Consider the following 12,938-nt stretch of genomic DNA (forward strand, 5'->3'; position numbering starts at 1 on the left):
AACAATATCTGCAAATCAATAAATGTGATACACCACATAAACAAAATGAAGGATAAAAATCACATGATCATATCAATAGATGCAGAAAAAGTATTTGATAAAATCTGGCATCTAGCCCTAGCTGGTTTGGCTCAGTGGATAGAGCATCAGCCTGGGGACTGAAGGGTCCCGAGTTCGATTCCAGTCAAGGGCACATGCCTGGGTTGTGGGCTCAATCCCCAGTAGGGGGTGTGCACAAGGCAGCCGATCAATGATTCTCTCTCATCATTGATTTTTCTCTCTCTCCCCCTCTCCCTTCCTCTCTGAAATCAATAAAGATATATATTTTTTAAAAATCTGGCATCCATCCTATATAATAAAAGCCTAATATGCTAAGTGTCTGGTTGACTGGTCGGCTGTTCAACCAATCAAAGTATAATATGCTAATGATATGCTAATACCGCTCAACCACTCACTATGATGTGCACTGACCACCAGGGGGCAGACACTCTGATTGGTAAGTTAGCTTGCTGCTGGAGTCCAGCCAATCAAGACTGAGTGAGATGGGCCAGACAGGCTCTGGAGCCCTCCCAAAATATATATTCAGAAATTGGTGGCATTTTTATACAACAATAATGGGCTATTAAAAAAAATCCAATTTACAAATGCATAAAAATACCTAGGAATAAAGAAAAATACATAGGAATAAATTATCCAAGAATGTAAAAGACCTGTACTTGAATAATTATAAGACACTGAAGAAAGAAATTGAAGAAGCTACAAATAAGTGGAAGCCTATATTGTGTTCATGGATGGGAAGAATTAACATTATTGAAATGTACATACTACTTAAAGCAATCTACAGATTCAAAGCAATTCCTATCAAGATACCAAAGGTGTGCCCTGGGCTGTGTGATTCAGTTGGCTGGACATCATCCAGTGCACTAAGAAATCACCAGTTTGATTCCTGTTCAGGTCACATGCTTGGTCCCCAGTGTAGAGCATGTGGGAGGCAGCTGATTGATGTTTCTCCCTCATCAATGTCTCTCTCTCTCCCTTTCTCTTCCTCTCTCCTTTCTAAAACAACAAAAAGATACCAATGGCATATTTCACTGAACTAGAACAAATATTCTGCAAATTTATATGGAACCACAATAGACCCCAAATAGCCACAGCAATCTTGAGAAGGAACATAGAGGAATCACGCTGCCTAATATCAAACCATACTACAAGGCCCTAGTAATCAAAACAGCATGGCACTGGCATAAAAGCAGACACATAGATCAATGGAACAGAATAAAGAGCCCAGAAATAAACCCACACCTTTACAGTCAATTAATACTTGACAAAGAAGGCAATAATATACAATGGGGTAAAGAAAATCTATTCAATAAATGGTGTTGGGAAAATTGGACAGATATATGCAAAAAAAAACCCACAAAAAACCATAAACCACTTTCTTACACCATACACAACAACGAACTAAAAATTGATTAAAGGCTTAAGTATTAGACTCAAAGCCATAAAAATCTTAGAAGAAAACATAGGCAGTAAGATCTCGGACATTTCTTTTAGCAATATATATTTTTTTCTGATGTATCAACTTGGGCAAGGGAAACAAAAGAAAAAATAAACAAATGGGACTACATCAAACTAAAAAGGTTTTGCACAGCAAGGAAACCATCAACAAAATGAAAAGACAACCCCCTGAATGAGAAAATATATTTGGCAATGATTCGTCTGATAAGAGGTTAACATCTCAATTTTCTAAAGAACTTCTACATCTTGTAACCAGAACCCAAGTTCACCTGCTTGCTGCCACAAAAACCAAACTCGTGAGATAGATGCTGGTAAAAAGGAAGGTTTTATTCAAGTGCTGGTCACCTGAGGAGATGGGGGACTCTTGTCACAAAGCCTATCTCAACATCTCAGTGCAGACAGAAGATTTTATAAGGAAGGAGATGCAAAGCAGAACAAAGAAAACAAGAGGAGAAGGTTGGAAAGATCTCTACGTGCAGGCAACACTGTCCATTCTGATAAGGATCTTGAAACCGGCCAAGTGATGGTCTGGCGTGCATTATCCTGGTCTTTATCATCCTGGTTCTACGTCATCCTGGTTTTACATTTGAAGGTCAGCGAATCTTCCAGAACTGGGATGACAGACAGTTGGAGTCTGTATCTTTTGCAGTTAGTTCCTAGGATTCTTACACAAACATGCTGTTTCTTTACAGAAACAATGTCAAAAAAAAAAAAAAAAATGGTGGGGTGGGTTACAATTTTCCACTGTTACAAAAACACCAAAAAAACAACAACCCACAAACAATCCAGTCCTGGCCAGGGAGCTCAGTTGGTTGGAGTGTCATCCCATACACCAAAAGGTTGAAGGTTTGATTCATGGTCAAAGCAGATACCTAGGTTGCGGGTTCAATCCCTGGTTGGGCGAGTAGTGGAGGCAACTGATCAATGTTTCTCTCAGAGATCAATGTTCAATCTCTCTCTCTCTCTCTCTCTCCCTCTCTCTCTCTCTCTCTCTCTCTCTCTCTCTCTCTCTCTCTCTCTCTTTCTCTCTCTCTCTCTCTCTCAAAAATTGATAAAAACATATTCTTGGTTGAGGATTAAATAAAACAATTCAATTAAAAACTGGGCAGCCCTAGCTGGTTTGTCTCAGTGGATTAACAACAACAAAACACACACAAAAAAAACCAGAACTGCCTTATGACCCAGCAATTCCACTTCTGGGAATATATCCAAAGGAACCTGAAACACTAATTCGAAAGAATGTATGCACCCCTAAATTCATTTCAGTGTTGTTTACCATATCCAAGATCTGGAAACAGTGTAAGTGCCCATCAATAGATGAGTGGATAAAAAAGCCGTGGTACAGTTAAACAATGGAATACTAGTCAGCCATAAAAAAAAAAAAAGAGCCTATCCAACGGTTAAGTTCAACAGGGGGTGGGGGCATCGGTGGGGTGGGGTGTGGGTTGGGATGGGGGGGATGAGGACAAATTGTGACACCTTATCAATAAAGAAATTAAAAAAAAAGAAAATCTTATCTTTTATGACAGCATGGATGGACTTGGAGATTATTATGCTAAGAGAAATAATCCAGTCAAAAGAAAGGTAAGTACCATATGATTTCACTTATATGCGGAATCTAATGAATAAAATTAACTAACAAACAAAATAGAAACAGACTCATGGATACAGACTGACAGCTGTCAGAGTGGAAGGGGGTAGGGGGGCTGGATGAGAAGGATAAAGGGATTAAGTAAAGAAGAAAACCGAATGGACTCGGACAACAGCATGGTGACTACCAGAGGGAAAGGGTGTTGGGAGAGGTGGAAGAGGGTATAGGGAGGATAAATGATGATAGAAGAAGACTTGACTTGGAGTGGTGAAACACAATGCAATATACAGACGATGTATTCCAAGCCGGCCACTTGACTGTATACCTGAAATCTATGCAATTTTATTAACTAATGTCACCCCAATAAATTCAATAAAAATCAAATGGCTAAACTTATCAGCATTTTTCTATTTTTGTTTCCTGTTTAAGATGACAGTATAATTTTGGAAGATGTCTCCCATATATTACCTCCTAAGCCTTTATTACTTTATGTTATAGATATGGAAGTTAGGTTGTATCTGATGTTAGGTAGTGACTACGTTTCATTTTTTCTATGCGGCTATTTAGTTGTCCCAGAATTAGTTATTGAAATGACTATCCTGCCAGGTTTCACTTGTGGAGCACAGCACCCCAGAAGACTCACCTGGAGGAGTGAGCACAGCTTCAGTGGGCTCAGGCCACAGCACTTCTAGACCATGGTGGAGGGAGTGAGGGGAGGAGAAAAGACGATACTTTCACTGGTGCTCTGTAATGCCATTTTTATTATAAATCAACTATCTTTGTGTGCTTAAGTCTGTTTTTGTATTCTCGGTTATATTTCATTGACCTAATTGTCATTCCTTATCCTATCGTGGCTATAATGCCTTAATTACCTCAAAGTCGTAATTATAATAATTTTATAAGTCTTAAAATCTAATAGATCAAATCTTTTCACCTTGTTTTTCTTCAAGAGTGTCTTAACTAGCCCTAGCTGGTTTAGCTCAGTGGATAGAGCGTTGGCCTGGGGACTGAAGGGTCTTGGGTTCGATTCTGGTCAAGGGCACATGCCTGAGTTACAGGCTCGATCCCCAGGTAGGGGGCGTACAGGAGGCAGCCAATCAATGATTCTCTCTCATCATTGATGTTTCTTTTTCTCCCTCTCCCTTCCTCTCTGAAATCAATAAAAACATATTAAATTAACAACAACAAAGTTTCTGTCAAAAAAAAAAAAGAGAGATTCTTAACTATTCTTTTTTTTTTTAAACTATTCTTGATCAACTTGTCAAGTCCACAGAAAGCTGTTAGCATATAGATGGAAATTGCAGTGGTATTGTTAAATTAATTTTAGAATTTGAGTTGTCTCAATTTTAATAATTCATTGATGTGTGTTCTTGCAATATGAATACTATTTTATAAGCACATATTTTAAATTCATATGTTATATATCTTATTCTAGTCCCTATGTATCCAGCACATTGTGGTAAAATGTAACATATAATTTATCATTTTAACTATTTTTTTAAAAGATTTTTTTTATTGACTTTTAGAGAGAGAGAGAAAGGGAGAGGGAGCGAGAGAAAAACATTGATGTGAAAGCAATCAGCTGCCTCCCACATGCCCCCATCGAGGATTGAGTCTCAAACCTGAACTCTTTAGTGCGTGGAACAATGACCAACCAAGTGAGCCACACTGGCCAGACCTATCATTTTAAACTATTTTTAAGTATACAATACAGTGACTTAAGTACATTCACAATGTGTGCAACCATCACCACTATCCATTTCCAGAACTTTTTCATCATCACAAACTGAAACTCTGTACCAATTAAGCAATAGTTCTTCATTCCCCTCTCTTCCTAGGCCCTGGTAACCTCTATTCTATGTCCTGTCACTATAAATTTGCCTAATCTATGTACTTCATATAAGTGGAATTATATAATATTTATCTTTTTGTGTCTGGTTTATTTCACTTAGCATACTTTCAGGGTTCATCCATGTTGTTGCATGTGTACTTCTTAAGACTGAATAATATTCCATTATATGTACACAGCACATTTTGCTTCTCCATCTGTTGATGGACACTTGGGTTGTTTTTGCCTTTTGGCTATTGTGAATAATGCTGCTATGAACATCAGTGTAAAATATTTGTAAGAGTTCCTTCTTTCAATTATTTTGGGTATACTGGTATGCCCAGAAGTGGAATTGCTGGGTCATATTGTAATTCTATGTTTAACAATTGGGAAATTCCAAATTGTTTTCCATAGTGGCTGCTCTGTTTTTACAATTCCCACCAGCAACGTACAAGGATTCCAGTTTCTCCTGTCTTTACCAACACTTATGTTCTGATTTGTTTTTGTTCTATAACAGCCATCCTAGTAGAAGTAAAATGGTATCTCATTGTGGTTTTAATTTGCATTTCCCTAGTGGCTAGTGATCTGGAGCATCTTTTCATGTGCTTATTGGCTATTCGTATATTATCCTTTGCCCATTCTTGAATTGGGTTGTTTGCGTTGAGTTGTTGGAGTTCTTTATATATCTTCATATATTTTGGATATTAATTCCTAATCTGGTATATGATTTCCAAATATTTTCTCCCATTCTGTGAGTTGTCCTGCCACTCTCTTGATAATGCATAAAAGTTTTCAATTTTGATAAAGTCTGATTTATCTGGATTTTTTTCTTTTGTTGTCTAAACTTTTGGAGTCATATCTAAGAAAAAAATTACCAAATTCAATGTCATGAAGCTCTGCTACTATAGAAAAATCCGTCCTATTTGGATATGGAATCTTCTATGTTTTCTTCTAACAGATTTATAGTTTTAGCTCTTATGATTTGGTCTTTGATCCTTTTTTATCTTTTATCCTTTTTTTGTTAATTTTTGTATATTAAATAATGTTAAGGTACAGGGTGGGGCAAAATGGGCTTACAGTTGTGAGTATGCGAAACACAGAGTTTATTCTTGTGTTACTATTTATTGATTATTGTATTATTAGTGGCCTGGTGCACGAAATTTGTACATGGGGCGGGGGTGGGGGTGGGGATCCCTCAGCCCAGCCTGCACCCTCTCCAATCTGGGATCCCTCGAGGGATGTCCAACTGCTGGTTTAGGCCCGATCCCTCTCACAATCTGGGACTGCTGGCTCCTAACCGCTCACCTGCCTACCTGATCGCTGCTAACCACTCTGCCTGCTGGCCTGCTCACCCCCAACTACTCCCCCCTGCTGGCCTGATCGCCTCTAACTGCCCCCCCTGCCGGCCTGCTCACCCCCAGCGGCCCCCCCCCGATGGCCTGCTCACCCCCAACTGCCCTCCCCTGCCGGCCTGATTGCCCCTAATCGCCTCTGCCTCAGCCCTGCCACTATGGCCTTGTCTGGAAGGACGTCCAGAAGGTCTCCCAGTCTAATTAGTATAATACCCTTTTATTAATATAGATTTTCCATCTGAACTACTGTAAACCTGCTTTTGCCCCACCCTGTATATTGTGTAAGGTAAGGGTCAACTTTATTCTTTTTTGAGCACCACTTGTTGAAAAGACTTTTTCTTTTTCCCATTACAAACTCCCAATATTCTTGGTGAGTTTGTAAAAAATCATTTGACCATCTATGCAAGGGTTTATTTCTGGGCTCTCTATTCTATTCCATTGGTCTATTTGTCTGCCTTTATGCCCATAGCACACTGTTTTGATTACTATAGCTTTGTAATAAGTTTTTAAAAATATTTATTTATTAAATTGATTGGGATGACATTGATAAACATGAACATATAGGTTTTAGGTGTGGGTTTTTATATTATAAGATCTGTATATGCCCTAACCAGTTTGGCTCAGTGGATAGAGCATTGGCCTGCAGACTGAAAGGTCCCAGGTTCGATTCCGGTCAAGGGAATGTACCTTGGTTGCGGGCACATACCCAGTAGGAGGTGTACAGGAGGCAGCTGATTGATATTTCTCTCTCATCGGTGTTTCTAACTCTATCCCTCTCCCTTCCTCTCTGTAAAAAAGCAATAAAAATATATATATTTTTAAAAAAAGATCTGTATATTACACCATGTGCCCATTTCCCAAAGTCAAATCTCCTGTCACCTTATATTAGGACCCCCTTTGTAATAAGTTTTGAAATCAGAAAATGAGTATTTCAACTTAGTTCTTCTTTTTCAAGATTGTTTTGGCTATTTGGGATCCTTTCAGATTCCATATCTAAATAGAATGGATTTTTCTATTTCTGAAAAAAAAATCATTGGAATTTTGATAGGGATTGCACTGAATCAGTAGATCACTTTAGCTAGTATTGATATCTTAACAATAATATGTCTTCCAGTCTATGAACATGGATGTCTTTTCATTTGTGTCTTCTTTAATTTGTTTTAGCACTGTCTTATAGTTCTCCGTGTACAAGTCTTTTCCTCCTTAATTAGGTTTATTCCTACATATTTTATTCTTTTTGATGCTATTGTAAATGGAATTGTTTTCTTAATTTCCTTTTTAGATTATTCAGTTAGTGTATAAAAATGCAACTGATTTTTTGTGTGTTGGTTTCATGTCCTACAACTTTGCTGAAATTGTTTATTAGTTCTAACAAGTTTGTGTGAATCTTTAGGGCTTTCTACATGTAAGATATAGAAAGTTTTACTTCTGTTCTTCTTTTTCTTATCTAATTTTCTCTGGTTAGAATTTCCAATATTATATTGAATAGAAGTAGTGGATATGGACATTCTTGGCTTGATCCTGATCTTGGAGGACAAGCTTCCAATCTTCACTGTTGAGTGTGATGTTAGTTGTGGGTTTTACAAGTTTAGGTAATTTCTTACTATTCCTAGTTGAGCTTTTTTTATCATGAAAGGGTATTGAATTCTGTCATGGTCTTTTTGTATTAATTAAGATCATCATGGTTTTCCCCTCTTCATTCTGATAATTGCTGTATTACATTGATTTTTATGTTGAATCAACTTTGCATCCCAAGAATAAATCTCACTGGGTCATGGTATATAATTCCTCTTAATATGTTGCTGAATTTGGTTTTACTAGTATTTTGGGAGGGATTTTTGCATCAATATTTGTAAGGGATATTGGTCTGTAGTTTTCTTGTAATGTCTTTGTTTGGCTTTGGTATCAGGGTAATGATGGTCTCATAGAATGAGTTAGGAATTGTTCACTCCTCAATTTTTCTGGAAGAGTTTGACAAGGATTGGTGCTAATATATATATGGCTAATATGCCAAGTGTCCCTCCATCCGACTGGTTTCTATGATGCACACTGACCACCAGGGGTCAGACGCTCAATGCAGGAGCTGCCGAGCTGCAGTGACTTGGCAGCAGCAGTTCTCTGGTGATGCACCCCAAAACCAGAGAGGAGGGAGCCTGATTCCTCCAGAGGCCAAGCAATTCCACCTTCGGCCGTGGGTTATGTTGTTGCTGGGGCACTGTCGGCCCCGAATTTGGTTTACTGCACACTGTGTTTGCGTTCCACACCCTGTAGGACAGCAACTTTGCAGAGTACCCTCTCACACTCCGGGACCCTGCAGGGGGATGTCGGAGAGCTGGTTTGGGCCCAATACCTGCAGGCCAGGCTGAGGGACCCCACCTGCCAGAGGGACCCCGCTCACTCACGCCGCAGACACCTTTCAAGCCATGGTGCCACCCCAGGTGCAGCTGGCTGGGGAGGGACCGAGGGAGGTTGGCTCCTGGATATGTCTAGCCCAGTGGTCAACAAACCGTGGCTCGTGAGCCACATGCGGCTCTTTGGCCCCTTGAGTTTGGCTCTTCCACAAAATACCACACGCAGGCGTGCACGTACAGTGCGATTGAAACCTCGTGGCCCATGTGCAAAAGTTGGTTTTCGGCCTGGGCAAGTCTATTTTGAAGAAGTGGTGTTAGAACACTCAAGGGGCCAAAGAGCCACATGTGGCTCGCGAGCCGCAGTTTACCGACCACTGGTCTAGCCCATCTTGCCCAGTCCTGCCCTGCCAGTCACTTTCTAATTAATTTCCTTTCAATGTGCACGAATCCGTGCACTAGGTCACTAGTTCTTATATAAATGTTTGGTAGAATTTATCAGTGAAGCCATCTGGTCCAGGGCTTTTCCTTGTTTGAATCTTTTTATTACTAATCCAGTTTCCTTATTAGTGATAGGTCTATTCATATTTTCTATTTTTTCAGGATCAAATTTTGGTAAATTGTGTGTTTCTAGAAATTTATCTATTTGATCTATGTTTTCCAATTTACTGGCATACAGTTCTTCATAGCATTCTTTTATAATCCTTTTTATTTCTGTATAATCTAATTTTTATTTGTAATTTTATTTTTCTCTACTTTTATTTAAGTCAATCTAGCTTGAGATTTGTCACTTTTGTTGATCTTTTCAGAGAACCAACTTTTGGTTTTATTGTGTGTTTTTTAAATTATTTTTCTACTAGAGGCCCGGTGCACGAAATTCGTGCACGGCGGGGAGGGGGGGTAGCGGGGGGTGTTGTCCCTCAGCCCAGCCTGCAGTCTCTCCAATCTGGGACCCCTCAAGGGACCTTCATTTTTTCCTTCAAGAGTGTGGTGGAAAAACCCTAGATTACCTTCTTGGATTCTTATAACCCAAATTACCAAGAACACTGCAATTGGTGACCTACAGGGAGCTTAGCCAATGAGTTGTCAGAAAAGGTATTTACTCTCAAAATGGTTTGGCTCAGTGGATAGACCGTGGGCCTGCAGACTGAAAGGTCCCAGGTTTGATTCCTGTTAAGGGCATGTACCTTGGTTGGAAGCATATCCCCAGTGGGGAGTGTGCAGGAGGCAGCTAATGGATGTTTCTCTCTCATTGATATTTCTTACTGTCTATCCCTCTCCCCTCTTCTCTGTTAAAAAAAAAAAATCAATAAAAATTTTTTTTAAAAAGGTGTATCCTCTGCAGCTCAAGCAGCCCCTGGGTTGTGTCCACTGGGCTAGGGGCATGTCCCTGCCACCCGGTGGTGGCTGCCAGGGTCTCTGCACACCCCAGAGGCCAGCAGCCATCCCCCTGTGGAGGGCACTGGGCTGGGGGCATGGACACGAACCGCCACTTGGTGCTGGAGCTTGGAAAGCCTCTGGGGCAGGGCGGGAACATCCCCATCTCCAAACGCCCCAAGGCCAGCAGCCATGGGCCCCAGGCTCGAGGCTTGCAGGGACCCTGGGCAGCACGCAGCAGTGGCCGCCAGGGTCTCGGCAAACCCAGGAGGCCAGCAGCAGCCCCTGGTCCTGGGCGCCTGGCTGGGGGCGTGGCCCCAAACAGCAGCTTTGTGCAGGAGCCTTTGCAAGTGGCTTGGGGAGGCCAGCAGCCAGCCTGACCATGGGCCTCAGGCTTGGGGCTTGCAGGGACCCCGGGCAGCACACAGCAGTGGCCGCCAGGGTATTGGCACACCCCAGAGGCCAGCGGCAGCCCCCAGTCCTGGGCGCCTAGCTGGGGGCGTGGCCCCAAACCACCGCTTTGTGCAGGAGCCTTTGCAAGCCGCTGGGGGCGGGGCGGAACATCCCCGAGTCACTATAGCAACTCAGGAATGTTCCCGCCTGCCAGGTTGCTTGGCACCTACACACATAGGCTCTGAGTGGCCAAGGGGCGTTCTGGGACCCCTGCCGCTCAGGACCTAAGCACGGGCCTACAGGCTAGGAGCGGCCTGGGTCCGGAGGATGTTTCCTGAACACAGGCCGTGCCCGCATATGCAAATTAACCGCCATCTTGTTCGCTCTGATTGGCTGTGGGCGTAGCGGAGGTGCGGTCAATTTGCATGTTTCTCTATTATAAGGTAGGATTCTCTTTTATTTATCTCTGCTCAAGTCTTTATTATTTTCTTCCTTCTGCTAGCTTTGGGTTAGGTTTGCTCATCTTTGTTTCTGGTTCCTTAAGGTGTAAAACTAGGTTATTGACTTGAGATCTTTCTTTTTTTAAATTTACAGCTATAAATGTCAGCCTTACTACTGCTTTTGCTGCATCCATGAGTTTTTGTATGTTGTGTTTTCTTTTTTATTTATCTCAAGGTATTTTCTAATTTCCCTTGTGGTTTTTCTTTAATCTAATGATTGTTTAAGGGTGTGTTGTTCAGTTTGTGAATTTTCCATTTTTCCTTCTGTTATTAATTTCTAGTTTTATTTCATTGTCATCTAAAAAGATACTTTGTCTGAGTTCAATCTTTTAAAATATATTGCCCTGGCTGGTGTGGCTCAGTTGGTTGGGTATCATCTTGTACACTGAAAGGTTGCTGGTTCGATTCCTGGTCAGGACACCAATAAAAATAAATAAATAAAATATATTAACAAAACACACATGTTAATATATATTAAAACTTGTGGCCTAATGTATGGTCTCTCCGTGGAATTATTTATGTGTACTGAAAAAAAAAAAGTATTGTTAGGTGGAGTGTTTTGCCACCATATTGTAATTTGCCTTTAACTCTCCACGGTCAAACAAGGCTTCATAGAACATCCTTATACTCGTCCCTTTTTAGACTTGTGCAAACTACCCATTTGCTGAATTGCTGAGCTCTGAGTAAGTGTATATTGTTATCAAGAATGGCTGTGCCATTCACACACCCACCAGCAATGCCTGAGTCTTCCTGTGTTGCCATATCTCTACCAATGCTTAGCATTATCCACCTTCCTACTTTTTGCCAAGCTGATAGTGTGTAAAGTGGTGGTTCTCAACCAGAAGCAATTTTGCCCCTCAGGAGACCATTGGCAATGTCCAAAGACATTTTTGATTGTTACAACTGGTATGTCTCCTGGATCCAGTATGTAGGAAATAGGCCTCTGTGATCCATCTTCAGCATAGTCAACTTTTAATGGAAACGGTTACTGAATTTTCCCAGGGCAAACAGAATATAGGGAGGAGAGAAGAGGCTATAAGAACCAAGAACTGTGTATGTGACCAGTAGCACATTTTCCAGGAAGATCCACCTAGACAAAAGATGGTGGAGACAACTAGAAACGGCCTCAGCCCATTTTTAAAAATAATCCAATAGGAGACAATAAGACCTAGGCCACGTATGAGGGAAATTATTAACCCCCTACTACTCAGCCAGTGAGGAGCTGGAGGAGGGACTCTCGAACCCTGGAAGTAAAGAGCCTGTGATTGCTGCTCTGTGTGTGCCTGTTCAACTGGACACCCACTCTTTGGAGACCGTATTAAAGTCTCATTTTCCCCGGCTGGCATGACTCAGTGGTTGAGCAGCAACCTCTGAGCCTGGAGGTCATGGTTCGACTCTGGGTGGTGGGCTCGATCCCCAGAGGGGGGCATGCAGGAGGCAGCTGATCAATTATTCTCTCTCACCATTGATGTTTCTCTCTCCCTCTCTTTTCCTCTCTGAAATCAATAAAAATATATTTTAAAAAAAGAGAAAAAGTCTTGATTTTGGCATACTTCATGTCTCCAAGTGTGTTATTTGAATTCGGACGGGTGAGCATTTCTCACAAGTGGGTAAGATCAGGGATGCTGCTAACCATCTTACAATGCACAGAAGAGCCACACAACAAGGCATTTTCTGACCCAAAATGTCAATAATGCAATATTAAAAATGCCGTTTTAAAAGTGATAGCTTATTGGTATTTTGATTTGCATTGTTCTAGCTACTAATGATTTGCAGCGTTTATTTGTATGCATTTTGGCTTTTTGGTTCCCACTTCTATACATTTTCCATGTATAGTCTTTGTTGATTTTTTTTTTTTATTGAAGTAGCTGTCCTTTGCTTGATTTGCAGTAGTGCTTTGTATATTTCACCTATTAATTTCTTATAAATTTTAGAGAGTGCATATATCTTCTCCCTTTCTGTCAGCCCCTGTGGAGGATTAAGGATGGCCACAAATTCTTGATGGCAGTTCTCCCATCAAGAGGTGGAAGT

Source organism: Eptesicus fuscus, chromosome 13 (genome assembly GCF_027574615.1).
Source record: "Eptesicus fuscus isolate TK198812 chromosome 13, DD_ASM_mEF_20220401, whole genome shotgun sequence".
Classification (NCBI taxonomy): Eukaryota; Metazoa; Chordata; class Mammalia; order Chiroptera; family Vespertilionidae; genus Eptesicus; species Eptesicus fuscus.